This window comes from Meriones unguiculatus, chromosome 4 (assembly GCF_030254825.1).
Source record: "Meriones unguiculatus strain TT.TT164.6M chromosome 4, Bangor_MerUng_6.1, whole genome shotgun sequence".
Classification (NCBI taxonomy): domain Eukaryota; kingdom Metazoa; phylum Chordata; class Mammalia; order Rodentia; family Muridae; genus Meriones; species Meriones unguiculatus.
Window position 1 is genome coordinate 60,612,359 of NC_083352.1, and position 13,396 is coordinate 60,625,754.

The 13,396-nt window shown below is 42.6% G+C and overlaps 1 pseudogene; it reads left to right on the top strand.

Annotated features, from left to right (window-relative positions):
* Window positions 1-9,145: 9,145 nt before the first annotated feature.
* LOC110564520 (small ribosomal subunit protein eS10-like) lies at window positions 9,146-9,755 on the top strand (annotated as a pseudogene).
* The last annotated feature ends 3,641 nt before the right edge of the window (window positions 9,756-13,396 follow it).

A 13,396-nucleotide genomic window follows, 5' to 3' on the forward strand; every position in this document is an offset into this window, starting at 1 on the left:
GCCTACCTTGAGCTCCTCATAATGCCCTGTATGACAGCTCTGCTGGGAACTGGAGACCTAATGTGGAGGAAGAAGAGGGAGGGAGGCTGGTGGGTGCTTCCAGGAGGCAGCTCGCCCATGGGGCGTGTGTTAAACTATGTCAGCCTCCCCTGAGAGTTCTGACTGAGGCAAACAGACTCCAAGGTGTTGTGGATATAAACATGGTTTTGTCTTGATCCCAGGTGTGGGCTATGGGACTGATTCAGACTGTTCACAGCAGCAGACTATTTGCCTGGTGCCAGCTGCAGATAGTTTAAACCTGAGGACTCTGGAGAGGAAATAAATGCCAGGTGCAGAGAGAGAAGGGGCTCCAAAAATAAAGAATGCTGATGCTCCCCCTGCTGCTCCTGGTTGCCATTGATGTAGTATGAAGAGAAGTCAGAGATATCCTGAAATGAAGATTGAGCTTGCCCTAGAGAACCCGATGACCCTAATCAGCAAGAAGTAGCCTAGGATAACTACGCCTCATCTCCCCACTAGCCTCCGTTCTCCCCTGCCTGGTATTGGGGTATTGGAAGGGATTGGAATGGAGAAAGGAGGAAGAAGTATAAGAAACACAATGCTAATTGCTAACATCATTTCAATAATCCACGATTGGCTGGGTGCTGTGAGAGATGACAGTTTAGGGAACATGCCCGACATCTCCAGGGAAGACCCTGAGAGGGAGGCCACCAGCACCGCTGGCTCAGAACGTGTTACCTCTGAGGCTCATGGTCACACACATCCTATTTCCCCTTGGGCAGAGGACAAGGATTAATTTTTATTGGCACTTCTGGGGCTGCTCCTACGGGAAGGTGACATCTGAGCTCTGAGGATTACTATGGGCCAAGCTGTCTGAAAACTGAAATCCAACTTGGCCCAGATCCACATTATACCCTTCCTCATACCTCCCCAGAATGCCATCTCCACTCTGCAGTTCCTCCACCCAAGTCTCCCCACTCCAACTCTCTCCTTATTCCCAATTCTGATTTGTTTTTCTAACATCATGAGGAAGACAGCACAGACACAGAAAAACAAACTTTTAAAGGTGTTTTCATATTTACACAGAAATATATATTTTCTATGAAAACACTTACAGGTCTCCCAGACAGAAATAGCAGTTCCTTCTTCAGTGATCCAATTGCACTTAATATGTGTGTTAATTCATATCTGTCCTGGTGTGCTGAGCGCTCCTTCTATTTAATCTCGCATTCCTATGTGAAGAGGTTCTGTAGACTGGCTCTTATCTCAGTACATCTATTGTGTGCTTGGCTGAAGGATAGAAAAATGAGCACATCTTCCTTACATATGACCAAGGACATTATATTCTTCAAAGCCTTTTTGTCAGCAAAAGGAATGTGGTATACTAATTACACTACGGATGAACTTCTAAATACTAATCTAAGTGAAAGAATAATAAAAGCTGGGGAGATGGCTCAGCTTAAGGGCCCTTCCTGTTTTTTCAGAGGACATGAGTTCAGTTCCCAGCACCCATGTCAGTTAGATGCCAACTGCCTGTAACACCAGCTCCAGGAGCTGTGATGCCCACTTCTGGCTGCTGTGGGCACTTACACACATGGCACACACATACACACACACAAATTACTAAATCCTTTTAAAAATCACACATGATTCCTTCTGTATTAAATGTAGAAAAGTACATGAGCCATGCCACAGGCCTTAAGGACACTGTGAAAGTTGAGCACTCACTGCACACTTGCCAGCTTAGTGGACTTAAAAATGAGCATTACATTCAAAGCAATAGTTGCCAGTGAAACAAACACCATCTATACAAGCTGGCTGTAATCACCCAACATTGAAGAACAGTGTGAATATCACCCCAAACCGAAAACAAATGCTCTAATCTCCCTTCTAGGTAGCTCTAAAATAGACTAACTTTACAGGGAGCTTGCTTTAACCAACACGTTGAAGACTGACAAAGTGCTTTGTTCTCACCTAGACAGAGAGGGGCAAAACTTGATTCACAACTAAGGCCATGCACCCCTTCTCAGCCATAAGAGCTCCTAGCACTTTCCCTCTGGGAAGCTGCCCATAAATTCTTCGTCCACGCGAACACTTGTCTGAACAGTGGCTAAGCTCACTGCTCACTTTCCAATCTTTGGATTTTTGTCTTTCTTTTACAGAAAAGACTTTAAAATTACATATTCTTGTTAACTGGAGTTTAGATTCTGGGACTCATTTCAATCTTTCCATGGTTAATCATGCCATGGGGTATCAATGATACAGTGAGCAGAAGCCGGAGAACACTGTTATCAAGGGGGTTGGAATGCTTACTGATGGAAGAAATAGTTGCCATTTCTAAAGCAAACTCTGTGTTGCTTCTTTCTTTTGTGCCCAACTTCTCTGTATGCTGAGATTTCAGGACTAAATACAGATGGGCTCATTTGGTGAATAAGTTGTATGTCAACAGTGTCTTGGTACCCAGATGATAATGTGAGGGTCAACACTCAGAACCACTTCTAAGGTGGGCTGGGTTAGGAATTTGCCACCTGTATTTGAGCATGGCCACCATTCTAGTCATAATATTTTGCCACCTGGCCACCCAAATCCATTACCTTCTTGTTTACAAAATCTATTCCCCATGTCCTCACATCCACAGAAATCTCAGCACCTGCCCAAGTCAAAGCTAAGTCCAATGTGTCATGTAAATATCATCTAAAATGTGGGTAGCATTGAGATATGATTCTACTTGACACAAAATTCACCTTCAGTCATAAGCCCATAAAATCAAATACATTGTCTACTTCCTACACACAGGGTGAAAATGTAGACACTCTCATTTTTAAAAAGGAGAATCAGAAAGAATAAAGCCCAAAGCAAATTCAAAGCCAAAGGAAATTCAACTGGGTTTTAGGCTTCAAGAATGAATGAGCCTCTTTTCTTTATTCTCTGTCCTTTGCCATCAATAATCATCACATCTCTAACCTCTAGGCCACCAGAAAAAAAAAATAGCCTCACTGTTAGCTATTTCTTTAGAACATCGTTATCTGGGCACATCCTTTGTGTTCCCTCCAGAACATACCTCCTCATCTTTTTCAGTGTGGACAGTCAAAGAATTTCCAATTCCTCGCATTACGGTTCCTTTTCACCTCAAAGTACCTTCTTCAAATTACCTCTGAACTCTCATGTGTTTCTAAGTACAAAGGAAAAAAAAAAAAAAAAAAAAAAAAAAACCTCAACTCTTAGCTTCAACTCTCCTCCAAGAATTTGCCAAGTTCACCGCCCAGAGTTCTTCCTTCATGAAGTATACTCCTCAAGTCACAGTGAAGGAGACATGTAAGGAAGGCAAGAGATCCTCAGCAGTCCCACCCCAGGGGAAACTAAGGTTGTATAAAGTCAGTTGATAACATCTGCCATACACAGGAATGAAGTGTCTACAAAAACAACACAGGAAGTACCAAGCACTTATGAGCCACATCTCCATACAATGGGTAATGTCCCAAACACACACACGTACACACACACACACACACACACACACACACACACACACACACACAGTGAGATAGGTCATGTCCCCTTCCTTATTCTCCACAGCCAGTCTGACTTTTTCTGTTCTTACCTTCCTGACCATGTTACTATGTAAACACTTCCAGAGGCCCCAGGGCTTTGGCCGTGTAGGTTTCCTCTGCTCTGTTCTGCACAGAAACTGGAAGCAGCCCTCAGGGGCATTCGTCTTTAAGGCAGCCATTCCTTAATGGGGGAAAATTTAATCTCTGGTGGGACATTTGACAGTGTATACAGGTATTTTTAGTTGTTAGAGTGGAGGAAGGAAAAAACAAAAACCAGTGTTACTGTCACTTGGAAGACAGAGGTTGGGAATAGAGCAAAGTGGTCTGTAATCCACAAGGTGGCCTCTCACAGTGCCTAGTGCAACCTCAAATGCTAATGCTGCCAATTTGGAAACTTCTGGGAAGGAGCACATATCCTGAACACAGAGTAGAATATCAGAAAGCAGGCAATGGGGAAGGAGGAGGAGGGAGGGCTTCATAGACCATACAGTTTTCTACTTCTCAGAGCTTTGCAGATGACCTTACCCACATGTCAAGTCGTGCCTGCCCGAGGAATGAGCCGGGCTCTTTCGTTTGTATGTGAGCACTGGTTTGCTTTGCTTCTGGGTAAGCAGTGTTTTGGAGAAAGTCCATCAGACATCTTACAGAATCCAAATTTCAGAAATTATATGGGTTTGCCTTCTCTGTGTGAGAATGTTTGTTATCTCTAAAAATATCACTGGACACTATAATTACTAACTGTTGTCTTGAGACACAGCAGCTAACTTTGCCTGGTTGTTTGGTACAACATAAAAATGCAGAGTCAAGTGATGTTATTGCTCCTTTTGACATCACTGTGAACCAAAAAAATAAAAATAAACTTGTTTGTTTTAATGTCCACAGCAACACCAACAGATTGTGTGTCCTTGGTTTCATGTTGTCGGGTCAAGCACCCAGAAATCACACCAGATGGCTGTTTGCAGAAATCTCTTCCCTCACTCCCTAACCTAGAATCTCACCAGGCTGTTCTCTCCCACAAATAAAGCCTTTAAACGAGGTGAAATCAAGGTATGTCCCAAGCGTTAATCCTATCCCCAACCTGTGATATGTAACTTAAAAATGTCTGTCGCACATCCAAACCTGAATATCCTCCTGTCGTGTACAAATCCGGAACTTTATCAACTTTGATCTAATCGTCTCATCAAGTGGCTCACGATGCATTTTATGTGTCATTTTGCCAAGTCACACCAGACCGGTGGAATTCAATGGAATTGAACTGAAGACCCAGAAATATACCCACATAGTTACAGACACTTGATTTTTGACAAAGGAGTCAAAAACCATACAATGAAAAAAAGATAGCATCTTTAACAAATGGTGCTGGTCTAACTGGATGTCTACATGTAGAAAAATGCAAATAGATCCATACTTATCACCCTGCACAAAACTAAAGTCACTTTACCTATACATGAAAAACAGTAGATTTACAACCTCCCACCATTTTTATTTTCTTTCTTTTAAATCCTTATACTTTTTTAGATATTCTGTTATCAAAGTGTGATTTTGTTTGTGTGTGTATATGTCAGTTCAAATGCTAGGACTACGATGTGTCGTGCGGGAAAAGTGTATGGCTTTGATCCCTCAGTAATAAGACGGAAACTTTGTTGTTTGATCTATGGATGAATGGCTGATGGCAGCAGGGATAGCAGACTCTAGGACAATAAAATATTCCTCAGGGAATATGTTATGTTGTGGTGTAGGTTATTTGGTGTATTTACATAACATTTGTGATTACTGGTGTGTGGGGAGAAGTAATTCTATATGACACCTGCTCTGAGTACAAAGAACTAAAGGATTAAAGACAGTCTCAGGATTTATGAAGGTGTGTGATTGGCAAGTTACCTGTGAACAAAAGAAGTATAATAAGTCTGAACAACACTGGGAGTCGACGCTGGGCAGCCTTGAGCAGCCCAACTGGAACAGGTAAAACATCTCATCTGTGGCTGAGGTGCTGACCCAGGAAGCATAATTTGAAAGTTTACCTACCCTCTTCAAGCATATGGCAATGTAGACCTTCATGGAGAGCTGTGGTTCTCAATCCCTTTGGCAAACCTCTATCTCCCAAAACATTTACACCCTGATTCATAGCAGTAGCAAAATTATAGTAATGAGGTGGCAACAACAATAATGTTCTGGTTGGGGGTCACCACAACATGAGAAACTGTATTAAAGAGCCCCAGCATTAGGCAGGTTGAGACCCACTAGAGAGTCCCAGCTACACAGCAGAGAGTTGGCCTAGAGGGTGCCAGAGGGTTGGCGCAAGGCGTCGACTGCATTCTGAAGACAACCTTTGTAAAAGCAGAGCATAGAGGGAAGCATCTATAAAGACCAAGAGTTAGAGCACAACGTCATTAAACCAGAATCACAGGCTGAGCAGAGCAGTATGCCCTGCTCTGCTCACACACGTACCCATTTCAATCATTACAAATTGCCTTTAGGCAGAGAGGTAAATAGAGTGAGGGTGAGGTGACAGCTCAGTTGTGGGCTGTTATCAGTGACTCCATCTGATTTTATTCTGTTCTCATTCTCACACTAAGAACCTGGCTGTCGCCCTGCAATCCTATGATCATTTTTTTTTTTCATTCTGAGCTGACTTTATTACTGATTATTCCAGGAACCAGTAGCTGATCACACGCCTGACTAGAAAGTAAAATGCTCTGTTCTCAAGACAAGAAACTCCTGTGTCATGACACGTGTACCGTTCCTGGTGTTGAGCAGACCAGATTCTCACGCTCAGGTTTCTAGAAAAACGCTGATGCTCTCCTGTAGGCTACCAGGCTACCAGTCTTCATGTCCACACTTCCCCACAGAAGTGAGAGTCAGTACTGAGATATTTATCTCCTTCTTCCATGTCTCTCCCATCCTCAGCCAAGCTCACATTCTCTTTCTCAACACTCATATATCTCTCTGGTTAATTAATCTTTCTGTAAGTCTTCCAAACCTGAGTTTAGTAACAAAAGAAAGAAAAATGGAAAGGGAGATTTATTTATTTATTTGTTTGTTTAGGTTTTTCAAGACAGGGTTTCTCTCTGTTAGCTCTAGCTGTCCTGGACTCGCTTTGTAGATCAAGCTGGCCTGGAACTGACAGAGATCCACATACCTCTGCCTCACCAACTGCTGAAACTACAGCCCTGTGCTGCCGTGCCCGGGTAAGAGAGATTATTTTATGCACCTAAATAAAAGTTAGCATAAGTGAGGGGTGTGTCCCAAAGCCTCCATCTTTCCATTCTGCCTCCCCTGGGATGCTGGACCCATTCAGACAGACATAGGCTCCAACACACTTCAAAAAATATGACATACAAAAGACATATTCTCCACAGCCTGAAACATGAGAACTATCAGATGTCAACTCGTCTTCTTTTCGGTGAAGTACTTGAGGAGAAAGCTACTGAGTAGCCGATGGCTCAAACAGCTACCATCTTCAAAAAAGCTTCACATTCAGTGAATTAAAGTCCATGGGAAGGTCCACGGCTAGTTAGAGCACTTCTGCAGACTTGTAGAGGTGGGCCAGCACTTGACCTGCCTCTTGGCTGCAGGTGAAGCTCCGTGACTGACTCGCTGTGCCTTTAAAGTGGGGTTTCTTCCTATCTTAAAGGGCAATCAGGTAAGTGATAGTTCCTGAACTTCAAATTCATTTGATCAAAATGTTTCAGTGACACATGCTTAGAAACTACTGGTTTAAATGCTTTGTGGCATTTACACTGGTCAATCTGACAGGCTTGTTTCAAGCTGTCGAGTAACAGTACCATCCATAGTGCATTCTGTCTATCCATGAGCTCTTGAGCAAGTCTCTCAGCTCCTCTAAACTCCTTTTTACTCATCTGTAAAATGGAACTCAACCATGGAGTTTGATGTATTTATTAGAACTGGGATTCATGGTTCTGCATTTTGATTGGTTGTGGTTTACTGTAATGGTCTCTGCTGCTAAGAGAAGTTTCCTTGATGCAGAGTCAGGACTATACTTATTTGCGGGAATAAGGACAAATAGTTAGAATGTAGTTTGGGATTATGCTGGTTTAGTAAAGTCCTGGCTGTAGGTTGTCCTCCATGACTTCACTAGCCCTGGGTAGTTGGCTGTTTCCATTACCAGGCATGATTTCCTCCCTCATGAATGGGCCTTAAATCCAGTTAGAGAGCTGTTGCTACCACCAAGGTATGCATGCAACTACTATGTATGCCCTTAGGGTTATCATGCCATGCTGGTCATTGATGTGGATCATAGGCATCATAGGACTGTTGGTTGCTCCCACCTTTGGAAGCTTCGTGCTACCTTCTGGGACCATGAACGCTGTTTCTCAGGAAGGAGGCATTCAGGCCAGTTCCAAATCAGGGATCTCTGGGCCATGTGTCTGAAGTGCATGGTGTGTTAGCAATAGAGATTTACCTTAAACCTGGGGAGGGGTGCAATGAACGGCAATTTTATTGGCAATGTTCACTATCATTTGTTCGCAACAAAGTATGTATTGAAAGAACACAGCTAATCCAGAGAGGACAAATAGATAGCAAACTCTACCCTTCTAGTACTAGTTAAGAATCTCCTAATGGTCCTGTATATGTGTCTAGTGGAATGTTTTATTGTAGGGTGTAAAGGTATGCCTGGGGAAAGTTGATCAAGTTGTAAGAAATCTTAGTGGTGAATGTATCTGTCAATGACACTGAGATTAGAGGATTACTTTTCAGCGTTGAAAAATAATCACAAACTCAGCAGAGTGAGGTGCAAAATAAATAAATAAATAAATAAATAAATAAATAAAATAATAAAAAACAAAATAAAAAAAAACCAGCAACAACAAAAACACACACGAAGCCGAGGGATACTATGGATGCAGTGTAGGGTCTGCTCTGGGCAGGATGCCCAGGAGAGGGCATTGCATAGCTCATCTCTGAAACTATTCTTTAACCCCTCCTTGTATTTCTTCAGATTCTGAGCAGCTGAAAACACTCTATCCTCTTAGGAAACCTTTTAATTTTCTCTGTCAACTCTCTGTGCTGGGATTTATTTTCTTCAACTGTGGCTGCCATTTTGCTTTAGAGTTGCTTTTCTGCCATCTGCAAAAACCTTATGGTGATCCTTGGTTATGGAAGAGCGCCACTGGGAACCAGTGCTGAAGTGCAGTTCTCCTGCAGTCTGTAATGATTGCTGATCTTGGGAGATGACCAGCCCCACAAGTCCTTTTCTTCTAGATGGTCAAGGGCTGGGTTGGTAGGGCATAGATCTATAATGTCAATATAGTGGGAGGCTATGTGCTTCAGTGTGTGAAAGAGCAAAGAAACAACTGAGGAAGGATGGAAAATACACATAAACCATTAGCTCTCCTTACCATTCTATTTAGTAAGAACAGAAATACATGTAGTTGGCATAGAAGATTCCAGTTCTGTCCTTCCTGTTTGGACTTGGATGGCTTGTGGTCTTCAGGTATAACATAGATATTTTTTTTCTTTGGCTCAATCTATCTTTAATTCTATATTGCATGCCTGCTCACAACTCCATTTGGGGGAAAAATTAAGTTTTTGGGTTTTTTAGCAAATAAAAGTAATGAATAGGCAGACCGGAAGAGACCCTGCGCCGCGCATGCCCCTTCCTTTCCAGCCTCCGCCTCGGTCCTTGCAGCCGCCGCGATGTTGATGCCCAAGAAGAACCGGATCGCCATCTATGAACTCCTTTTCAAGGAGGGAGTGATGGTTGCTAAGAAAGATGTCCATATGCCCAAACACCCGGAGCTGGCAGACAAGAATGTGCCCAACCTTCATGTAATGAAGGCCATGCAGTCTCTCAAGTCCCGGGGCTACGTGAAGGAGCAGTTTGCCTGGAGACATTTCTACTGGTACCTTACGAACGAGGGCATCCATTATCTCTGAGATTACCTACACCTACCCCCTGAGATCGTGCCCGCCACTCTACGCCGCAGCCGTCCTGAGACTGGCAGGCCTCGGCCCAAAGGTCCGGAGGGTGAGAGGCCTGCGAGATTCACAAGAGGGGAGGCAGACAGGGACACCTACAGAAGGAGCGTTGTGCCCCCTGGTGCTGACAAGAAAGCCGAGGCTGGGGCTGGCTCAGCAACGGAATTCCAGTTTAGAGGGGGCTTTGGTCGTGGCCGTGGTCAGCCACCTCAATGAAGATGGAGATTGTGTTGTATTGAATAAACTTTAAAGAAAAAAAAATAATGAATAGTAATACATATACATATATATGTATGCATATGTTACAGGCAGAGAGAAACAAAGAGAGACAGAGATAGAAAGATTTACTATTACCCAAGAAAGATGAAGATATCCTAAAGGCTTAAATTCTGTATATTAGCTTGCTATTCTAAAATACATTAATAATGGAAATTGGCCAGAAGGACAATCACAGCATCTGTGATTGTGATTGTGCAATGATGATTGGCCTGCCACCTGTGAAGGCAGGCCAATCATCATTGCACAAGTACCCATGAGATCTACAGAAAAAGCAGTATGCCTTCTGTTGGCTCTCAAATCCCTTGGGAAGTGGCCTCAGCAAAGAGGGCAGAGAAGCTGTGGGGGCCATTGGGAATTCTGGGGGGACACAGGCCTTGGATAAAAGCTCATAAGGCAAAAATGGTCACATATATGAGGGAAATCCACAGATCCACGTGACTTACAGATAGCATTCCTGTCTAACCATGTATGTCCCCACCTGATGAACTGCTGCCTGCATTAAGCGCTTTACAGTGGTTTGAGTGGCCCAAACCTTAGCTCTGGAAGTTCCAGTGCTGACAATTTTGGTCAGGTCTTCTCTGGTATTTTTCAGTCTTCAGATTTCTGTTCTGATTTTCTAATCTCTCCTGCTACATAAGATAAATACTTGTTCAATTTCCATAATGCCCATCGCTTCTTTTTGACCTTTGTGTTCTACAAAAGGAGCCAGGGCTCACTGCAGTTGGGCACTGTGACCTCGTCCTTTCTTGGTTTTCCTTTTGGCTTATTTCTTCACTGACTAATGAAGGGGAAACATCATGAAGAAAGGCCATATTTGCCATGTTTCTCAAGTCTGTTCATGCTTGAGGTTGTGTTTGTATGCATGCCACTTCCTTCATTCAGTGAAGCAGTAGCAGAATAGGACTCTAATGTGGCACTTTCCTCCAGTACCTCAGAGGCACGGTTCCCTTACTTCACCTTTGGATCTTTCTGTGGAATATTTTGTTGCCAGATGGATATTTTCTTTGTACCAAGTAATTTTTTTCTTCTGCCAGCTGCTTAAATAACTCTCTTTAATTTTGGATTTCTATAATTTAACTAGAATAGATTCCAATGTCAAACACAAAGAATCAAACTTGCCCAGAATCTTGTCTCTTTCATTTATCAGATTTGATTTGTGAGTTTCCTTCCTTGTTCTCACACATTTCCACTCCCATTTGTAAGTGCTGCTGTTCAGAAGCTCCATGAGAATGGTCTCTGGTGCTTTCTGTGGTGGTTTGCCTGTAGCTAGCTTTGCAATGGCATGCCATCCTTGTTAGCCTTTACTGTGAATACCAAGCTCATTTTTGTTGTTTGCTTGCTTGCTTTTGAGGCGTTATTATAATTACAACATTCTCCCTTTCCTTTCCTCCCTCTAATCCCTCCTAAAGCCCATCCCCACCTCTACTCTCCTTCAAATCCATGATCTCTTTTTTCACCAAGTGTTACTCTATGCATATATATATATGTATATATATATTTCTAACATATATACAACAGGTTCTATTTGAAAAGTCATATATATGTAATCTATATAATGTTATTTGTATTTATGTTTTCGGAGTCGACCATTTGTCACTGGACAACCACAGAGTGTGCTATTCCCTGGAGAGGAGCTCCTCTGCTTTTCCCAGCTTTGCTCAGTTGCCTCTAGTTCTTGTGTCGGGTTGATGCTGTTTGCTATGTCCAATGACGTCATCTTTGTTCAGTTCACATTAGAGAGGTCATGTTGCTGAGACTTTACTGGTGTAGCTTCATGTGATACTAGGACCCATAGCAGAGTCCCTGGTCCTCTGCCTCTTACAATCTCTCTAGCCCCCTCTTCTACAGTGTTCCCTGAGCTTTAGGTGTGGGTGTGAACTTGTCATCCGTATGAACTGATATATTTTGCTCTGTCTGTAGAGATTTTAGCTGATCATTATTTTTGTATATGCAGTTTTTATGCCCTTACCTCATTTTCTGATTTTAAATCCTTCATAAAATCTAGAATTTCATCATGCTCATTTTAGACTCTCTGTAAACTGAGCCCATTTTATCTGTTCTACTACAAAGTGCCTACAAAGACCTGGTGATGTATCTTGCTTTCATTCCTGCATTGGTTGTCTTTTTTGACATGTTATTTTTGAATGTTATACCTGACCATCTAATTTTAATCTTACAATATTCTTTCCTTGTTTTAGTTATATCCATATATGTGCACTTCTGTTTTTCTATTACTATTTTCTTTCTAGAATCTACAGCAACTGATATGGCATGGGATTTATCTGGGGACTCGGTAATCTATTCAGAGAAGCTCAGAAAAAGTGAATATAACCAATTTCTTGATCACAGGTGGTCTAAATACAGTAATGCATCTATCTTTCTGGTGACACACTCTACATTAATTTTTCTGCATCAGTATTTCCAAATAACACTGACATTTAAAAAGAAACAAGTAGATGAGAAAAAAATAGATCAGTGGTTAGGACCAGAGTTCAATTCCAAACACCCATGCTGGGCAGCTCACAACCACCTGTAATTACAGCTTCAGAGAATCCAAGCCCTTTTCCGGCCTCTGTGTGTGCATGCATTCTGTGTGTCTCTCTGTCTCTCTGTCTCTCCCTCCTTCTCCTTCTCCCTCTCTTCCTCCTCTTCTTCCTCTCCTTCTCCTTCCCTCCCCTTTTCTCTCTCTCTCTCACACACAATGAAAAAAAAGTAAGGTAAATCTTGTTTAATATTTTTATCCAGAAAGACCAGGTATATATGGTTAATTTTCATTGTTGACTTGACTGAATTTAAAATCACCTAGGAAACATCTCTCAGTGTGTCTGTGAGGGTTCCTTGGACAGCTTACATAGGAGAAAAAGAATCAGTTTGACTGTGGGCAGAAACATCCCATGAACTGAGGTCCTGGAATAAAAAGGAGAAAGAGAACCAAGCGCTGATAGTTCTGTCTCTGTCTCCTAGCTTCAGACACAGTGTGAGTCTCAAGCTCCTGCTGACATGGTGGACCAGATCCCTTCACAGTGTAAGGGAAATAAACTCTTAGGTTTATTCTTAGTTGGGCTTCTCCTCCTTCCTGGGGAGCTGTTGGCCATCACCCCATGAAGGCAGGAAGAGCAGAAGGCCAGCCACAGAACTTGGAAGGCTGGTGAGCATGATGGAGATCAAGCATGCCAGGAATCACTACAGGGAGCTAGTTTAACTTTAATTCAATAGAACAAAGGCCATATACCTCTTTCAGAGTGGGTGGGGAGCTTCAAGGATAGCTGTACATAATTTATTAAAACCAGGCACTTTGAGGATGCTTAATTTGCATTAAACAGCATGCTTCTATCATATGAACAGGAACATAGTACCTAATTATCCTATAGGCACAGGGAGAAGAGAGCTAGCAGGGAGCTGTGTCAAGGGCCATGTATCAAATGTAGTTAAGGGCATTATTGTCTAAAGTCACTCTCCAGATGAAGTCAGGCAGAGAATAGGAGGCCCTGCTGGGGAGAGGGAGTCCTGTACCTTAATGTAGAGCTCAGAATGGCATTCTGGACTGGGAAGACTGCAACCTCAAAGAGCAGGGTCCTTCCAACACTCAGTGGATATCTGGTCACTATAATAAGGAAAGAAAGCAA